Source organism: Pinus tabuliformis, chromosome 7 (genome assembly GCF_031772625.1).
Source record: "Pinus tabuliformis cultivar Carrire ecotype Pingquan chromosome 7, CPIR1, whole genome shotgun sequence".
NCBI lineage: Eukaryota > Viridiplantae > Streptophyta > Pinopsida > Pinales > Pinaceae > Pinus > Pinus tabuliformis.
This window is the reverse complement of record NC_142293.1, coordinates 1,430,531,957-1,430,550,750: the sequence shown is the minus strand read 5'-3', so window position 1 is coordinate 1,430,550,750 and position 18,794 is coordinate 1,430,531,957. Positions and strand designations below refer to the sequence as shown.

General features: G+C 38.8%; 2 long non-coding RNA genes across 3 annotated transcripts; both read right to left on the bottom strand.

The window, feature by feature from the left end:
- Nucleotides 1-4,400: 4,400 nt before the first annotated feature.
- Nucleotides 4,401-6,754, bottom strand: LOC149253053 (uncharacterized). The gene is made up of 5 exons (XR_016266113.1): nt 6,280-6,754; nt 5,785-6,089; nt 5,485-5,567; nt 5,001-5,083; nt 4,401-4,635 (listed from the first exon to the last, which is right to left on the bottom strand). It is a non-coding gene; the product is annotated as an uncharacterized LOC149253053 (long non-coding RNA).
- An 899-nt stretch (nt 6,755-7,653) lies between these two features.
- On the bottom strand, nt 7,654-9,920 carry LOC149253052 (uncharacterized). Of its 2 annotated transcripts, none has more exons than XR_016266111.1 (3): nt 9,827-9,920; nt 8,049-8,137; nt 7,654-7,835 (listed from the first exon to the last, which is right to left on the bottom strand). It is a non-coding gene; the product is annotated as an uncharacterized LOC149253052 (long non-coding RNA). The 2 variants fall into 2 exon arrangements; XR_016266112.1 differs by having other exon boundaries at nt 9,839-9,920.
- Nucleotides 9,921-18,794: the final 8,874 nt, after the last annotated feature.

Genomic DNA, 18,794 nt, shown 5'->3' with positions numbered 1-18,794 from the left:
TAGAGATAAAAAGAAAGTGAAGGGCAGAGCATGTCCAAAGTGCATCATTGCATTAAATACATCATTTGAGGCAGCGACAGCTCAAGAAAGACAAGGTCGAGTAAGTTTGAGGATAATTTGTGGATCTTTTTGTGACTTTGGCAAGTCTGAGTAGGAGCAGAGGCAGGTCGCATGAGTTAAAGGTAATTCTGGGCTATTTGTACATGGTTTAACAGTCGTTTAGAGGCCGAAGTTTGTTGGGCTAATTGCAGAAGGCCTGAGCCTTGTTCAGTGCCATAGAAGGGTGTCGTGAGGCCTATTTCAGGGCTAGAAACTAGCCTAGGCACCAGCGTGTGGGAGCATGAGATTAAGAAGGGAAGATCGCAGACATCTAGTGGACTGTTGAAGTAGAATTGGAGGGTTGAACAAGTCTGTTGGGTGCCTAACCAGTGGAATAATCGCACCTATGACCTATGGAGACAACTGACTCAGACTTGTGCACATTCATCAAAAGACAGGCAGCTCATATCTGAGGAAACACTTCAGACCTATGGCCATTCATCAAAAGACAGGCAAATCAAACCTGTGATGACATTTCTTAGATCTGTTTTGCCACGTTTGGAAACAAATTTGGATCTATATTTGAAGTCACAACATTGAGATTCTCTTTACAAATCTTCTTTGGAGACAGTGTTATTACAAATTAAATTTGATTCAGATCTTTGTTATTAGTCTACAACAAAGTTTTTCTTGAAGGAACAGTATTAAGTGCAGACCTTGGATGATGGAACAGTGTCATAAACACTAGTAAGACACCTTGAAGCATTGTTGAAGCCTTGTAGAACCAAGCATAGTTTGAAGGCTTGTTGAGACTTATTGAAAACCTGGGATTGTATCTAAAACCCGTGTTGGAGCAACCTTAGGAGACTTGTTGAAGGATCATTAAAGGCATCCTTGAACTCATTTTGGAGACACCATTATCGAGGATTTATTGAAGCAAGCAACTAGACCTTTGTAAGTTTCTTCAGCAGCTTTGAAATCTATTTTTGGAGCTTTGGAACCTTGGAGATCCTGGAGAGTATTTTGAAGAAGTTTAGTGAAGACATCCTAAAGGATTGTTGGAGCACACCTTGGAGAGCCATATAGAAGCTTTTATTCCCTATCGGAGACATGTGTAGAAGCAAGTTCTTGAAGGCATTCTTGGAAATCGTGAAGCATGATTGAAAGCACTCATGGATTAACTTTGGAGAAGATTGATTGGGTATCATGAAGAGTATTCGTGACACTTACTAATGTTATTGAATTGAGGCTTTTGTGATCCATAATAGTTGTAAGAAGAACTTCGGCGTAAATCACATGAGGAAAGAACTTCGGAACACGTCGACAAAGGTCTTTCCTCATGTGATTTACGCCGAAGTTCTTCTTACAACTTACTAAAGTTGTCATTGACGAACAAAAGTGTTTTGAAGATTAATTGAGGTAACTATTGAAGACATTGTCAGGGCTTGTTGTAGAAGATATTGGAGCCTTGATAAAAACTATTGACCTATCTTGAAGAATTGAAGCAAAGGGGGAGCCCTAGAGAATTGGAGTCCTCACGAAGACCATGTTGGATCCTAAGCCAGAATAGAGGGTTGGATCCCTAGAGGATTGGAGTCCTCAAGTTGACCAAGTTGGTGCTTGGTGAAGTACAAGTTGAAGCCTAGTTGAATTGAAGATTGAAGTCTTCATCTAGGATTGGAGCCCTGAAGTGTGATTGTACTAATCGGAACTTGAATTATTGTAAAAAAGGATTGGAGTCCTCGTTATTATGATTAATAAAAATATTTATTTGTTGTTCATTTTGTGTTTTGTTTTTTAAGTGATCTTAACTGGCATAAATTAACAATTGTAAAAGAAATATTTATTCACCCCACCTCCTAATATTTCCAACACCCTAGGTCTGGTTTATGCCTTAACTAGGAACATAAACACACTAGCAGTGCCTAACTTCAAAAAGACTTGCACAGCAGAAATATAACAACAATGAGATCAATTTAGTACACAAGAACTTATGGACCAAAACTTGTTCCTTTTTAGTCCATCAATAAGAAAACCTTAGGGTTTTCGTACCGGGGATCATGGCCCTTTAGAATCCCCAATACAATGCCAAAATATAGTTCAATCCTTTGACCAATAACCTAGCATTGATTCCAAGTCCCTTAGGCTCTCACCTACCCAAACAAAAAAAATATTAAGACAATCCTTTGCTTAACAAATCGGTTTGCTTACCTGTTGTCCTTTGAGGTGATCTTCTTTACCTTCTTGTTAGTTTTCTTTGCTTGCAACAACCACCAACAATCTTCTTTTAGCACTAGGTCTGCTCCTTAGACCTCTGCCTCCATCAACACATGCAATTAGCACCTCTTTCCCTTGTTGTAGCACACTTAGACCCTGAAGCCTACTCTCGTGGGAAACTAACAGCCTTCAAACCTCCTTTATCTTGTTGTTGCAAATCTTAACAACCCTCAACCTACTCTATTTGCACTCAGCCAGCCTAAAACGGGCTTGTGGCCCTTCTTTTGCTATTTGTGGCCCTCCTACAACTAGGCTGCTCCAAATAGATGCCTCGATCCTCCTTTCAACCAAGAAAACATGGCTTTATTTACTTGCTAGCTGCAACTCCTTATTGCTCTTCCACACACAAGTGAAGTCACTTCTCATCTTGTGGTTTAGCCTTTTCTTTGGCTTCTATATATACTTGTCCAAGGGGTGTGTAACCCCAAGTGGTGTGTCCCCTGGCCTTGTTCGCCGACCTAAGCCTACTTGACTCTAAAATAAAATAAAATTTATAATATTTATTTTCTTGGGTTTCAAGCCCGCTCCTTTAGGTCCAAAACCCCAAACATTGGATGCCTCACCCACAAACTCTTCTTTCTGTGGGTTTTCTCCTCACAAGCCTAGCACCCAAGGCTTGTGGGAGTACCTCTCGAGGCCACACAATTTCAACACTCCCTCTTAGCGAGGGAGGTACTTCCTTTCCCTAAAGGTCTCTCTGCTAGAACACAATCCTCTTCCATGGCTACCCTCCAACAACCATCGTATGCTTCATTTTCCACCACAAAAGCATAACCTGCAGTGTGGATAGTATTTTTCTCAAAAGTATCCCAACTGTTACAAGCCTTCTGCCTCTTCAGTTCCTAATATGCCTTCAAGTCATTCAATGGTTCCTTCTTGTCAACTATGGAAGTCTCCTTTCTTCCCTCTGATGATGCACTCTTCTAGCGTTGCAAACTCTCCCTCTGAATCTGTGAATTCCCTCTAGAACTCGACTCCTTATGACTCGCGGGAACCTTCTTTTTTCCTTAGTCAATAGCCTTGCTTAGTACCCCTCCCAATTGTAGATGAAAACTAGTATGGTCATAACTTGGATTGAAAAACTGTTGTGTTTCATCCATATCTACAAACACTCTACTCAATTAGAAGCAATTTTTCATGAAGCAACAATATAGAAAGCTGTAGATATTATTATGGGGCTAAAAGGACAAATGTCTCATGTTTTAATGAAAATGTTGAGATTAAAAAACCTACACTCTCCAATGGCACAAAGTGCTTAGTACCCCTCCCAAATGTAGATGAAAACTACTATGCTTAGTACCCTGCCCAAGTGAAGATGAAAACTAGTATGCCATAACTTGGATTGCACAAAGTGCTTAGTACCCCTCTCAAATGTAAGATGAAAACTAGTATGTCATAGCTTGGGTTGAAAAAATTGTTTTGTTTCATCCATGTCTACAAACTCTACTCAGTTAGAAGAAAGTTTTGCTTATGCTTGAACATTCCAATTACCTTTGTTTACCAATATTGCCTATGTCTCATGTTTTAATGAAAATGTTGAGATTGAAATACACATGTAAGAAACCTACACTCTCTAGTGGCACAAAGTGCTTAGTACCCCTCCCAAGTGTAGATGAAAACTAGTATGTCATAACTTGGATTGCACAAAGTGCCTAGTACCCCTCCCAAATGTAGATGAAAAGTAGTATGTGATAACTTGGATTGAAAATTCTATTTTGTTTCATCCATATGTACAAACTCTACTCAATAAGAAGAAAGTTTTGCTTATGCTTGAAGATTCCAATTACCTTCCTTTACCCATATTTCCTATAATAAATTTACCCATATTGTCTATAATAAATTTACATGAGCACACATGATATAAGTAGCAACAAAAGAGTTCAATTAAAACAAAATGGAACCATTAAATTACGTAGCAAAAAACTAGTGAATTCCCTCATACATACCTCTTTCATCTTCGCCCATTACATCTGTTGAATTTTCATCAGCCCTAAATCCACAATATGTGTTGTTAAGGCTTGCCTTAATTTCCACACTCATAGAACCCAAAACAAAAACCATGAACAAAGGTATATAAAAAAAAATGAAAAAGAAAAAGAAAGCAAACATGAAAATAAAAAATACTAAACCACAATTTAGCATGGCCATGCTCACAAATGTAAAAAAATAACAGTAGTTGTACAAAAACAAAGGAATAGAAAAATATAGCAGCAACAAAAGCAAAAAGAAAATGAAAATAACAAAAACAAAACAAAGAAAAATAGTAGACAAACTCTTCTTTACAATCCCAAAAGGCGTCTACAACCAATCAAGGACATCCTGCACATTAAAAAATAGAAGAGTATTAAATAGAGACCATAAAATATTATGACAAATATTAAATATATACTAAATATCTTTGGAGAAATATAAAACAAAGACCAACATGAGGACTTCATAGCATAGCACAGATTTTGCACCAAAAGAGAACTCACCTTTACTACTATCTTTTCACTATAATATAGTGTTGCTATATAGATAATTCAATAGTTTCATGAATCAAATTCATAACATAATCAAAACATAACTCACCATCCACCTTCGCCTCTACACTCTTCTTCGTTGCATTGCATTCATAAATAAATAAATCACAAATGATATGTGATACCTCTATATTAAATAAACACACATGGAATCATACATACCTCCTCATCTTGAGTTGTGTTCTTCATTGAAAGCACAAGTAGAATCTACAACAGCCTTCAGACTTGTCTTTATTTCTCCATTGCTTAAAACCAACAAAAACCAAACTAGAAGATATCAAATATAGAGCAAAAATTATTATGAGAGATATTAAATAGAAACTTAAACAAACAATAAAACCCTTATGAATAATCATGTGCAAAAATCAGATGTAGAGGCCAAAAATCCTAAACCCTAAATAGATAAGTAGGGAGGAGAACCATCTATGCAAAACATACATGGGTCTTGCACCATAACATAACTCCTCTACCTCTACTTTTGCCTCATCTATAGTGCATCCCACAACTCTCTCACAAAAAAATATTCAATAGTTTCATTAGCATTCAACCTTACTTTACATGCATTTCATCATATTCACAAACAAATAAATCGCAAATGATATGTGATGCCTTTAAATTAATCAAACACACATGGAACCATACATACCTCCTCATCTTGAGTCATGTTCTTCTTGAAAGCACAAGTTGAATCTACAACAGCCTTGAGACTTGTCTTTATTGTTGCATCACCTAAAACCAACAAAAAGCAAACTAAAAAATATCGAATATAGGGTAAAAAATCTTATGAGAGATATTCAAAAGAAACTAAAATAAAGTATGAGAAACGTTAAACAAACAACAAAACTCTTATAAATAATTATATATGAAAGTAAGTACATCTTATGTAAGGCCAAAAATTGTAAACCTTAAATTAATAAGAAAAGAGAAAATTCTATGCAAAACGTACATGGGTCTTGGACCATAACTCCTCTACCTCTACTTTTGCCTCATCTATAGTGCATCCCACGTCTCTTTCACAAAAGGATATTCAATAGTTTCATTAGCATTCAGCCTTACTTTACATGCATTGCCTCTAAATTTAAATAAACACACATGATATAATTTTGAAGCAACAATTGAGTTAATTTAAAACACCATGGAATTATAAAACTATGTAGACAAAAGCAAGTGATACATACCTCCCCTTTACCTTTTTCCTCTACATGTCTGGAATTTGCATGAACTGTAATCCCACAATATGAGCTACTAGGTCTTCCATTAATTTTCCCATCCATTGAATAACAAAAAAGAGATATCAACCACACAAGATATTTTGTGAGAAATATGATGCAAAAATTGAAATATCAAATACACAAAATATCTTGTGAGAAATGTGAAGCAGTCTAGGAACCATTATATTGAAATGAGAAAATATCGATGTTGGAACTAAAAGAGAACTCACCTTGTACCTTTGCACTCTCCAATATTTCACCAAGTCTCTCTCACACAAAAAGATATCAATAGTTTCATGAGTGTTCCTCCACCTTCCTTTACCTAGATTTGCATTGAACTCACCATACAAATAAATCTCAAATAATATAAAATGCATTTAATTTAAAAGGACACATGAAACCATACCCACCTCCTCCTCCTACTTAGTCTTCCCCTTCACCAAATGTACTTATGCAATTTGCACCATTCCTAGGACCTACCTCTATATCTCCACTTCCTAAATCCAACAAAAACCAAACCATAAAATATTAAATGAAAACCAAAAAGTTCCAAGACAAACAACAAATATCTTATAAGAAATATTAAACAAACATTGAAAAATATTATAATAAATCTTATTCATAAGCCAAGACCAAAAATAATTATCAATAATATTATGCAAAACTACATTTTATTCAATGACCAAAAATCATAAACCCTAAATAAGGAATGAGGGAGGGAGAACCATTGTATTGAAAATGAGAAGATAAGCATATCAGAACCAAAAGAGAATTCACCCTCTACCTTTGCACTCTCCTACACTACTCCAAGTCTCTCTTACACAAAAAAAAAAAAAATCAGAGAGAATTCACCCTCTACCTTTGCACTCTCCTACACTACTCCAAGTCTCTCTTACACAAAAAAAAATCAGAATTTTCAACATTGTTCCTCCACATTTGCTCGGCCACCTTCCTTTACCTGCATTTGCACTACATCCAATAAATAAGACAATTCCAAATAATAGAAAATGCATATAATTTAAACAGAAGTACATCTTATGCTACGAAAAAGTAAAAACCCCAAATTGGCAAGAAGGGTGGAAAACCATGGTATCTAAACCAAGATCTAGGAGGATTTTATCATAGAACATACATGCTACATGATCCTTGCACCAAAAGATAACTCACCCTCTACCTTTGCTTCTACTTTTGCTATAGTGTTCCACGTCTCTCTCACACAAAGATATTCAATAGTATCATTAGTGCTCATTCACCTTTCTTACTCAGCATTGCATTTAAATTTCAACAAACACATGATATAAGGATGAAGCAACAAATCAGTTAAATTAAAATGGGCATGAAACGACATAATTATGTAGTAGCAAACAAGTAAATTCCCCTTATACATACCTTTTTTGCCTTTGCCCATAAACAAGTAAATTCCCCAATTACATACCTCTTCACCTTTGCCCTCTACACTTGTGGACTCCACATCAACCCTACACCCACATTATGGGTTGTTAAGGTATTTCTTGATTTCTCCACCCATTGAATCAAAAAAAGAGAAAAATAAATCAAAAGACACTAGAAAAACAGAATATTAAACCACAAATTAGCATGGCCATGCTCAGAAAGTCAAAGATATAAGAGCCACAACAATTAAAAAACTAAAAAAAGAAAACAGCAATAGTAAAAAATATCACCAACAATTAAAACAAAAAACAAAAATAACAAGAAAAAGCATAAAAAGACAAACAAGAGTATGCTTTACAACCCCAAAAAGTGTCCATGGCCAACCAAGGAAACCCTGCACATCAAAAAATAGAGCATATTAAATAGAGACAAGAAAATATTAATCTGAAACAGAGACCAAATATCTTATGAATAATCTTATGCACCAAAAGATATATCTTATTCAAACACCAAAAATCATAAACCCTAAATAAGTAAAGAGGGAAAAGAACTATAGTGTTTGTTGCAGGAAGATTATGAATGGATTTTGCACCAAAAGAAAACTCACCTCAATGTTTGTATCTGCACTCCACTATAATGTCTCTCTCAATGAAGATATTTCAGTAGTTTCATTAGTGATACTTTGCATTCTTTTACCTACATTGCATTGCACTCATAATTAAACAGATTACCAATAATGTAAAATGCTTCTAATTTAAACAAACACATGTATGTGACCATAGCTACACCACAACATTCACCTTTACCCAGTACATCTATGAAATATATTGGACCATTAGGACCTATATTAATCTCCCACCCACTAAACTAAACAAAAAAATATTAAATAACGATCAAAATATCCTATGAGAAATCTTGAAAAGACATAAAAATAAAACAAAAATATTATGCAAAATTAATTAGATTTTATTCAAAGACCAAAATCACAAACCCTATCCCGGATGCGGGTGCCATCACCGTCCATGCTGCGTGTTAAAAGAGTTATGAGGCATGTGGCTTGTCACATGGGCCTCTGTCAGCCCGGACAAGCCATGCCAAGCCAAGGAGCAGGCTCCTTAAATTCGCCGGAAGGCGATGCAATCAGCAAATTCGAAATGTTTTACGCGGAGGGGAATGTCGTTAGTCTGTCAAGTCTGGAGCAGGGGAACGTTGGGGGAATGTACAGGAGATTGCAGTCGCCATTCAATGCGATGCAACATTCGAGGAGCATGGGAGCTATTAAGGTTGCCATCCTAACCTCTCGGCCGCATCCCAGGCCGTTTGAGTGGGTAATTGCTTGGAACAAGGTTTCTGGAGGAATTGCTGGTGTGGGAGGCCATTGTCAAATGCCAAGGGAGAGGCTCAGGATGAGCAGTCGCAGAGGAGTGTCACGGGGGCGTTTTGCCTCTCAGAGGCCTGAGATTTCTCCATCGTCCTCTGTTGAAATTACCTCTGAGCAAAACAGGCCTCCAGGCCGCAATGTTAGAGGCAACTGGGGCATTCCGGAGTGTGGTCACTCGGAACATCCGGCCATTAGATATAGAATTCCCTGTGCTTTTGCCAATAACACTCTGATAGTGTCAGTTACAGTGGAGCATTGCAGCAGTGCTCGGGGGCGCTTGGATACGGTGACTGTCCCGCGGGTTGACATGGAGACTCCCACTGTAGACTTCACGCGTCCGGTTCAGACGGATGAAGCTGGCCCCAGTGAACCTGTTCAGAGAAGCTCGTGCCCGGGTAAGGAACCTGTTCAGAGTAGCTCGTGCCAGGGAAAGGAAGCAGCGGAAAAATTCAAGGGTCCTGCAACTGATGAGCCTCACTCCACGGATGAAGATTAACTCAGAAGTCGCCAAGTCTGGGCAGCAAGGAATGAATTTCTCTGACCTTTTCATATTTATGTTTTTGTATATCAGTTATGGGGTTTATGTCTGTAATTTCGGTCCATATCACCATAGTCTCAGCCCACGCGTCGTTCAACATGTTCACCATGTCGTTTTCCATACACAGCGTGTCGATTTGTGTTCACCTTGTCCAGTAAAGCATCCATCGTGTCAATTTCGGCACTTTCCGTGTCATGTCATGTATCCATCGTGTCGATTACTGTATGCTACGTGTCGCTCCTCTCTGCAAGGTAGCAATGACTGATATCTTCTCTGAAGAAACAGGGCTTTGGCCCAGATGTAATTTTTGTAGTAATTTTGACTTTTTTGTAATATAATTAGCTCAGTTTTAACGAGAAAAAAAAAATCACAAACCCTAAATAGCCAAGGGAGGAGAATTTTTAATTTAAATGAGAACAATTTCATAGCATAGCATACATGGGCTTTCCAACAAATAAGAACTCACCATCTACCTTACCTCTGTTGCACTGGCCCACATCTCTCTCACAAAGATATTTCAAGAGTCTCATCAAAATCCTCCTCCTTCCTATACCTACACTACATCACATCTAAATTTAAACAAATTAGTCATGCTAAAAAATGTTTAAATTAATTAAAAACAACAACAACAACAACAACAATAGCGAAAGATACACACAACAATAGCAAAAAACAAGAGAAAAAACTAAAAGGAACAAATAGAGAGAATCGGTAGAGACAAACTCTACTTTGCAAAATCAAAATGCATCCACATGCGAATAAAGAACACCCTGCATAGCACATGAGAAATATGTTCAAAATAGTAGTGAGAAAGGTCTTCTTGACTTGCACCTTAGTCAAGAAAGACCTTGATCAATCCTTCTTTAGCTTGCACGAGTTCGAGGACGAGTCATGGAGCAGTTAACTCATGCGCAGAATTTGGAGGCTCAGTTTTGTTTGTCTCCAAGTCCGAGTTTATATTTGGAAAAGGATGAGTGAGAGTTTCAATGTCTAATTGAGGCTAGGACGAGTTAGAAGAGTCAGTTCGACTCAGTTAACAAATCAATCACAAGTCCGAGTTCTAAAAATTAACTTGCCAGATTTAGCACGAGTCAAAAAGATTAAGGAGGTCAAAGGCACATCATTAAACCATTAGTGTTGAGCACGAGTTTGTATGAGAAAGAGTTCTTGCTAGCAGAGCGTGTAAGGAGCAGCATATACACATTTTGAGAGAGAGAATTTCCATTGTGATGTGCGCTAGGATTTAGGGAGAAATTCCTAAGAAATAGGGGCTTAGATCTGCGCTAGGAAATAAGGATTTCCAGCACTAGCAAATAGGCTCTAGAAAGCACAAGGAAATAGGAGTCGTGTCGAGTTCCTGTAAGGAGGTTTTGAGTTAAGTATTAGAAGTGAGAGCAGCTTTGGAGAAATTCCTAAGAAATAGGGGCTTAGATCTACGCTAGGAAATAAGGATTTCCAGCGCTAACAAACAAGAGCCAGAAAGCACAAGGAAATAGGAGTTGTGTCGAGTTCTTGCAGGGAGGTTTTGAGTTAAGTATTAGAAGTGAGAACAGCTTTGTTTTCTGTTGAAACAATTTGCCTTGTAAATATTTTGTTTGCTCAATTTTTCTCAATAAAATCTATTTGCAAGGAGAGGGTTTTCCCAGTTGGGTTCCCTAGAAAAATATTGTGTTATTGTGTGACTGTGTTCTTTATCTCTGTGTTTCTTTTATTCCGTTGCTTATCTATCGTAGAGAAATCCTGTGTCTTGGTGCAACAAAATTAGTTTCAGATTTGTCATCATAGCAGTTGCAGGATTTCGTGGAAATTTCACAAGGTAACAGAGCAACGATCAATATAAAGACAGGCACCAAGATGAGTTTGTGACTAGCGCAGATCAATCAAAAGGTTAGCACTGGATTGTGAAAAAGAGCTCTCTGGGTAAGCAAGATAACATTCCAAGGATTGACATCAGAACATTGTTTAGAGGGAGCCTCTAACTTTGTCTCTTAGAAAGGGAGGATCATGACAGTATTGGAGGCTAATGGGGTGGGAGACTTCGTCAAGAACGTTATACTACCACAACAAAATCCCCAAAGTTGACCCAACATACTAAGAATGATATCAAGACCAAGAGGGCTATTCGAGAAGGGGTCAAAGATCATATAGTTCCTCATATCCATGAGAAGAAGACAACCTTTGAGATGTTCAAAACTATTTTATATCTATATTAGAGTACCAGTGATGCCAGGAAACTTGCTCTTAAGGAGAATCTAAGGAGCATCTGGATGAGACAAGGAGAGCCCATCGTCACATATCTTTTGAAGTTCAATCGGCTTTGAGATGAGCTAGGTGGTGTGGGTGTCATTGAAGTTCACTCGGGTTTGAGATGAGCTAGGTGGTGTGCGTGTCACTGTACCTAAGTAGGACCTTGTCAGTTTTGCTTTACTAGGACTTCACAAGTCTTGGTATGGTTTCCAAGATGTTGTCAATGGCAGAGAGATTTTTCCCAGTCAATAGGTTATGGACTAGCTGCGTTTAGGAAGAGATCCGGAGATTCGTTTAGGAAGAGATCCGGAGAGGGACCAGAGATGGTAGATCAGCAAAAACAGAGGACGAGGAGAACATTGCTCTAGTAGGCAAAGCCAAGAGCAAGAACAGCAAAGGGAAGGTCGAGTCTAGTCAAAAGGGCGAGAAGAAGAAGAAGGATCTTATTAAGATCAAGTGCTTCCATTGCCATGAGTTTGGGCACTATGCTATTAAATGTCCTAATCGGAATAAGGTGACCAGTAAGAATAATGTGATTGCATCCGCTGAGGTAGATGTGTTTGCTTCTCAGTTCGACAAAAAATTCTCATTGATAGCTTGCATGGCAAGCTTAGAAGGGAGCATCATGTGGTATATTGATTCTGGAGCCTCCTTCCACATCACCAGGAACACGAAGTATTTCAGGCAACTGAAGGAGAAGGACATGCAGTTTCAGATCGAGCTAGGACATGATGGCAAGTATGCATCAAAGGGAGTTGGTACTATCAGCTTTAAGAGGGAGTTTGGGAGCCCTCTCCATCTCAGAGATGTCGTCTATGCTCTAAGATTGAAGAGGAACCTTTTTTCAGTAGCAACCCTTGAGGACAAGGGATATGATGTCATCTTCAGCAGAGGTAAGGCATACCCCAAGCACTTAGCTTCTTGAGCAGTGAAGCAAATAGGTCTGAGGGTGAAGAACCTTTACAGGTTGCAGGTTGAGACATGTGCAGCAAATAGTCACAAGATTACCAGCATGATGTGTGCAAGGGGTGCACACTTGGCAAGTATGCCAAGACTTCCTTTCAGGGCCGAGGCAGTAGAGCCAACGGGATTTTGGAGTTGGTGCATTCAGATGTATGCAAGCCCTTCTCTTCTCCATCTCTTATGAGACAGGGATTATGTTACTTTCATTGATGATTATTCTCGAAAAACTTGGATATTTTTTATGAAGAAGAAATATGAGGTCTTAACCAAGTTCATGGAGTTTAAGGCCTTGGTAGAAAACTAGACTAGGAAGAAGATCAAGGCAGTGAGAAGTGACAATGGTGAAGAATATGTCACCAGTGTCGTCAAGGATTTGTGTGTGAAGGAGGGCATTAGAAGAAAGTTGATAGCACCCCATAACCCTCAGCAGAACGGGGTCGCTGAGAGGAAGAACCATAGTATTGTTGGAGCAGCCAAGGCCATGTTGCATGATCACGGACTGTCTATGTTCTTGTGCGTTGAGGCATGCAACACGATAGTATTTCTGCAGAACAGGAGTCCACACAGGGTTATTGGTCGAGTCACACCAGAGGAAGCTTTCACAGGAAAGAAGCATGATGTTTCACACTTTCGTATCTTTGGCACAAAAGTCTTTTGTCATGTGTCCAAAGATAGTAGGAAGAAGTTGGAGCCCACAACAAAAAAGGGCATTTTCGTGGGATATAGTGAGACAACTCAAGCATACAAGGTGTATCTACCAGGACTCAAGAAGACGGTTCTCAGGCAAGATGTGAGGCTTGAGGAGTCCAAAGCTCTGAGGGAGTCCTTAGAAGGAGAGCAAGTTAGAAATCCTAAGATGGAGGAGCTACTCGCTCCCAAGTAGGAGTGTCAATAAGGATCACAGATAATGTCTCAGCCGGGTGGCAAGAGGCCCGCACAGCGGCACCCACAACAGGATGGAGAGCAGAATGATGAGGAGAAGAAACTAGGATAAGAGTAGACAACTACTCAGAGACTCCTAGCATAGGGAGGAAGAAAGCCAAGTGGGCCAAGAAGTTGATTGAGGAGGCCCAAGAGCATGTTGAAGCTCCTAGCACCATGTTTAGGCACAGCGAGCAACCACGGATTTACACAAGATATATGGCACTAATGACAGAGGTGGTGAACACTGAGCCTTCTAGTTATAAGGAGACAGCTTCTCAACATGTTTGGCAGCAGGTTTGTCAAGACTCCATGGGAGAGGAATATTCATCCATCATGAAGAATGATGTCTCGGAGATTGTACCACAACCTGAGGGCAAATTAGTAGTTGGTTCACGTTGGGTGTACAAGGCGAAGCATGGAGCAGATGGGAGTGTGGAGAAGTACAAGGCCAGGTTTGTGGCCAAGGGCTTCTCACAAATTGAGGGCATAGACTATGATGAGACCTTTGCCCCAATAGCACGGTATTCATCCATCAAGACTATTTTGGCACTTGCAACACAGATGGGGTGGAAGATCCACCAAATGGACATGGAGACAGCATTCCTTAACGGAGTGGATGGGGAGGAGATTTATATCGAGCAGCCTGAGGAGTTTGAGCAATTCAACAAAGACACAAGTGTGTACAAGTTGATTAGAGCTCTTTATGGGCACAAACAGTCTCTTAGAGCTTGGTACACTCATATTGACAACTACCTTCGAGGGTTGTGCTCCACTAAGAGAGAGGCAGATTCCAACCTGTACTACATCATGGTTGGAGGGCTTTCGCTCATTTTAGTGCTCTATGTTGACAACCTTATATTGACTAGAGCAGAGAACTTGATCTAGGATTGAAAGGAGAAACTTGCAAGGGAGTTTGAGATGAAGGATTTGGGCTTATGCACTATTTCCTTGGATTGGAGGTTTGTCAGGGTGATGGTGACATCTTCGTGGGATTGGAGAAGTACACTACAGAGATTCTCCAGAGATTTCATATGTAGGATTGCAAGCCCATGGCCACGCCTCTAGTCACAAACTAGAGGAAGGTGGATGCTAGTAGAGCAAAGCGAGAGGATGCTATAGCATATAGGCAACTCATCGGGTCGTTGATGTACTTGGTCAACACACGACTTGATATTTGTTTTATAGTCGATCAGCTAAGTCAGTTCATGATGGAACCAACCAGAGTTCACTGGGTTGCTACGAAGCATGTTTTGAGGTATCTCAGAGGCACATTGAATTATGGATTGTGGTACAGACAAGTTGATGAAGTGAGGCTTAAGGGCTCACAAATGCAAATTGTGCAGGGAGCTCCACAGATCGGAAGAGTACTTCAAGTGGTGTCTTTAGCACTGGGTCAGTAGTTGTTTCCTAGTACAGCAGGAAGCATAGATTAGTTGCGTTGAGTTCAGCAGAGGTCAAATACATGACTGCCAGTTTGGCAGCATGCAAGGCTATTTGGATGAGGAAGTTGCTTGTGAGATGTTTCAAACATAGGATGGAGCCTACTATGATACACTATGATTATCACAGTTGCATCAAGCTCTCTAAGAACCCAGTGTTTCATGATCGCTCAAAGCATATCAAGATCAGGTATCATCATGTCGAAGATTGTGTACAGAAAGGGATAGTGAAGCTACCGTACATTCCAACAGAGGAGCAAACAACAGATATCTTGACCAAGGCATTGGCCATAAGCAGTTTTGTTCATTTCAGAGATAAGTTGGGAGTTGTACAGAATCCCTTCCTTGCTAAGAGGAAGTGTTGAAAATACTAGCGAGAAAGGTATTCTTGAATTGTGCCTTAGTGAAGAAAGACCTCGATCAATCCTTCTTTAGCATGCACAAGTTTGAGGACGAGTCATGGAGCAGTTAACTCATGCACAGAGTTTGGAGGCTCAGTTTTGTTTGTCTCCAAGTGCGAGTTTATATTTGGAAAAGGACGAGTGAGAGTCTCAATGTCTAATTGAGGCTATGACGAGTAAGAAGAGTCAGTTAGACTCAATTAACAAATTAATCACAAGTCCGAGTTCTAAAAATTAACTTGCCAAATTTAGCATGAGTCGAAAAGCTTAAAAGGAGGTCGAAGGCACATCATTGAACCATTCTTGTTCAGCACAAGTTTGTGTGAGAAAGTTCTTGCTAGCAGAGCTTGTAAGGAGCAACCTATATGCAATTTGAGAGAGAGAATTTTCCTTGTGATGTGCGCTAGGATTTAGGGAGAAATTCATAAGAAATAGGGGCTCAGATATGCACTAGGAAATAGGGATTTCTAGCACTAGGAAAGAGGAGCCAAACAACGCAAGAAAATAAGAGTTAAGTCGAGTTCTTTCAGGGAGGTTTTGAGCTAAGTATTAGCAATGAGAGCAGCTTTGTTTTCTGTTGAAACAAATTGCCTTGTAAAGAATTTTGTTTGCTCAAATTTTCTCAATAAAATTTATTGGTAAGGAGAGGGTTTTCCCAGTTGGGTTCCCTAGAAAGATAGTGTTATTATGTGATTGTGTTCTTTATCTCTGTGTTTCTTTTATTCTGCCACTTATCTATCGTAGAGAAATCATGTGTCTTGGTGCAACAAAAAAAATCATGTGTCTTGGTGCAACAAAATTAGTTCCAGATTTGTCATCATAGCAGTTGCAGGATTTCGTGGAAATTCTACAAAATACTAAATACACACGAAGTATCTTAAAATAAATATGAAACAAAGACCAGATTATCCTATGAGAAATTTTCAATAGAGACCAAAAATCCTATAAGTACTCTTATGCAGAAGTAAATACATCTTATAAAAACATCAAAAATCATAAACCCTAACTACATAAAAAGGGAGGGGATCCATTGTATTTGAAATAAGGAGGTTGTCACAATTGGTCATAACATGGAATTGGCACCAAAAGAACTCACTTCTTCCTCAACCTCTACACTTTACTACGATCTCTCTCGCAGAAACCTACTAGATTCATCACTAATCCTCCACATTCCCCTACGAATGCTAGGACCTAACCTTGATTCCTCCAACCATTAAATCTAACCGAACAAAATAAATAAATAAATAAATATCATGAGAAATCTTTAAAACACTAAAATTCTTATGAGAAATATTAAACAGATTATAATATACTATAAGAAATGTTTAATGGCAACCAAAAAATTTATGCAAAAGGGAGGAGTAGCACCATTGTATTTGATATGGGGAGGATTACATGGGTTGTGAAATAAAAGAGAACTCACCCTTTGGCACCCTCTTATACAAAGATATTCAACAGTGTTCCTATGGATTAACCATAAATAGCTTATCTTTAGCCTTCACTTATGGAATCTCCATCGACTAAGTTGTTTGAGTCTGCACTAATTTTCTCACTCACTAAAAAAAACAAAACCAGAAAATATTATGAGAAATCTTTGAAATACACCAAAAATCTCATGAAAAATATTAACATAGAGTGCATTATATTATCAAAAAGGGGAGGATGCAATTGAGGAATAACTAGTGGACTATTTAGAGGAGGAGAAATATGTCTTTCTCAAGTCCATCTTCAACACTAGGGATGAACCTTTAGAAAGTTATAAAGGATATAAGGCTTATATCAAGGAGGTAAGAGAATGTGAAGGAGAGCTTTAAGACAAATCCAAAACCTTAAAGAAAATATCTTTGAGTATCATACAGATGTGTTCATTAATTTCCAATGAAGGGAAGCAAATATATCAAAAGATATCAAAGGAGGGAAAAGACATACTTTAAATCTACAAAAGTAGGAGGAAAACACTCTGAGACCTGTTTTGGACGAGACTCATCAACTCATCACACTTTTTGATACATTTGTCTGTTGTCATATATACAGGGAACGCAACTCATCTGTCAATTTACTATCCAAGGAAGTTGTGTTCAGGCCTCTCGACACTTGGTTGATCCAGGAGCAGAGGGATGGTGCACACTATCAGTATTACCATCGACCTTTCATGGACCTTACAGACTAAATGGCTCAGCTGGAGCCTGCTTATTTTTTATTATGTAAATAATATTATTGCTCTTTTAAGTTATCAGATATACACAATGACAATCATATAATACTCTCTGCATAGAGTTTTTTGAACTATTACTGAAGCACAGTGTCTCCCTGCGTGGAGTACACTGCACTATTTTTTGATGCTTCATACTTGATAGGCATTTCTACCTCACATACAGCATATGCTTTTTTGCATCTACAATAATTAATTTTCCTTTACTAATGAAAATTACGATTTTTCCAAGGGAAAAAAAGAAGTAGGAAGACAACATATTAGGCAAACATCAATTCTACTAGGTTAAAGGAATGGAGCTCATTACTAACATTAGTACAAGCGGGGAAGAGCGTTGAATTTTCCTTAGGCCCTAGATCTGGCTTGAGGCTAATCACGCACACAAACGTACTAGGAACCCACGACATTCTAGCACTTTGCACAACATAAATCTTCAGCAGTAAAATCAATTTAGTATACAGAGATTTGAGTCCAAAGCTCGATTATTTTATTAATCCATCAATAAAAGAATCATGGGGCTCCAGTACCAAAGATCATGGCCCTCGATCACTAGTACAACTAGTATACATAGTATACAAAAACATAGGGCTTGTGATCTATTGCTTCAGATCTACAATCTGCCCACAAAAAATACAAGGATAAACAATCTGACTGACTTACTTGTTGGAGAAGCCCTTCTCCTTCAACCCTTTCAGTCCACATTACCCTTTGTTACACACAACTGCTCACAGTGGCTTGATCCATCAAATGGACTGTGTATCAGCACATAATATCTTTGTTACTCAAAGTGGATTTTCCCTTCAAATAACTGTATATTAGCCCTCCAACAATCAACTTACTCACAGTAGATATTGTCCATCAACCCACTGCATACTAGCCCTCGAAATGCACTCTATTCACAACTTCATTTGTGAACAAACTTTAGGACAAGCTCAGCATCCTTCTAAACTTCTCCTGATAACATTCTTAGACCTGGGCTAAACCTTTCTGCCCATAGATCTCTTGCTACCCATTAATGTCTTCCACAGCTAGCATTGATCAAACTTTCGAGAGACCTCATAAGCTAGCAATCTCACAGGTCTTTTTAGCAAGCTCCTCAACAAGACTCTAGCACATAACATATCTCAACGAACTTTGTCCTTGCCCTTGTTCTCATTGTAGTCCTCCTTTACCACTCTTGGATTGCACCCACTTTGTTTGGCCTTCAACTCTGGGCCTCAACCTTCACAAATCTACCACTATTTAGGC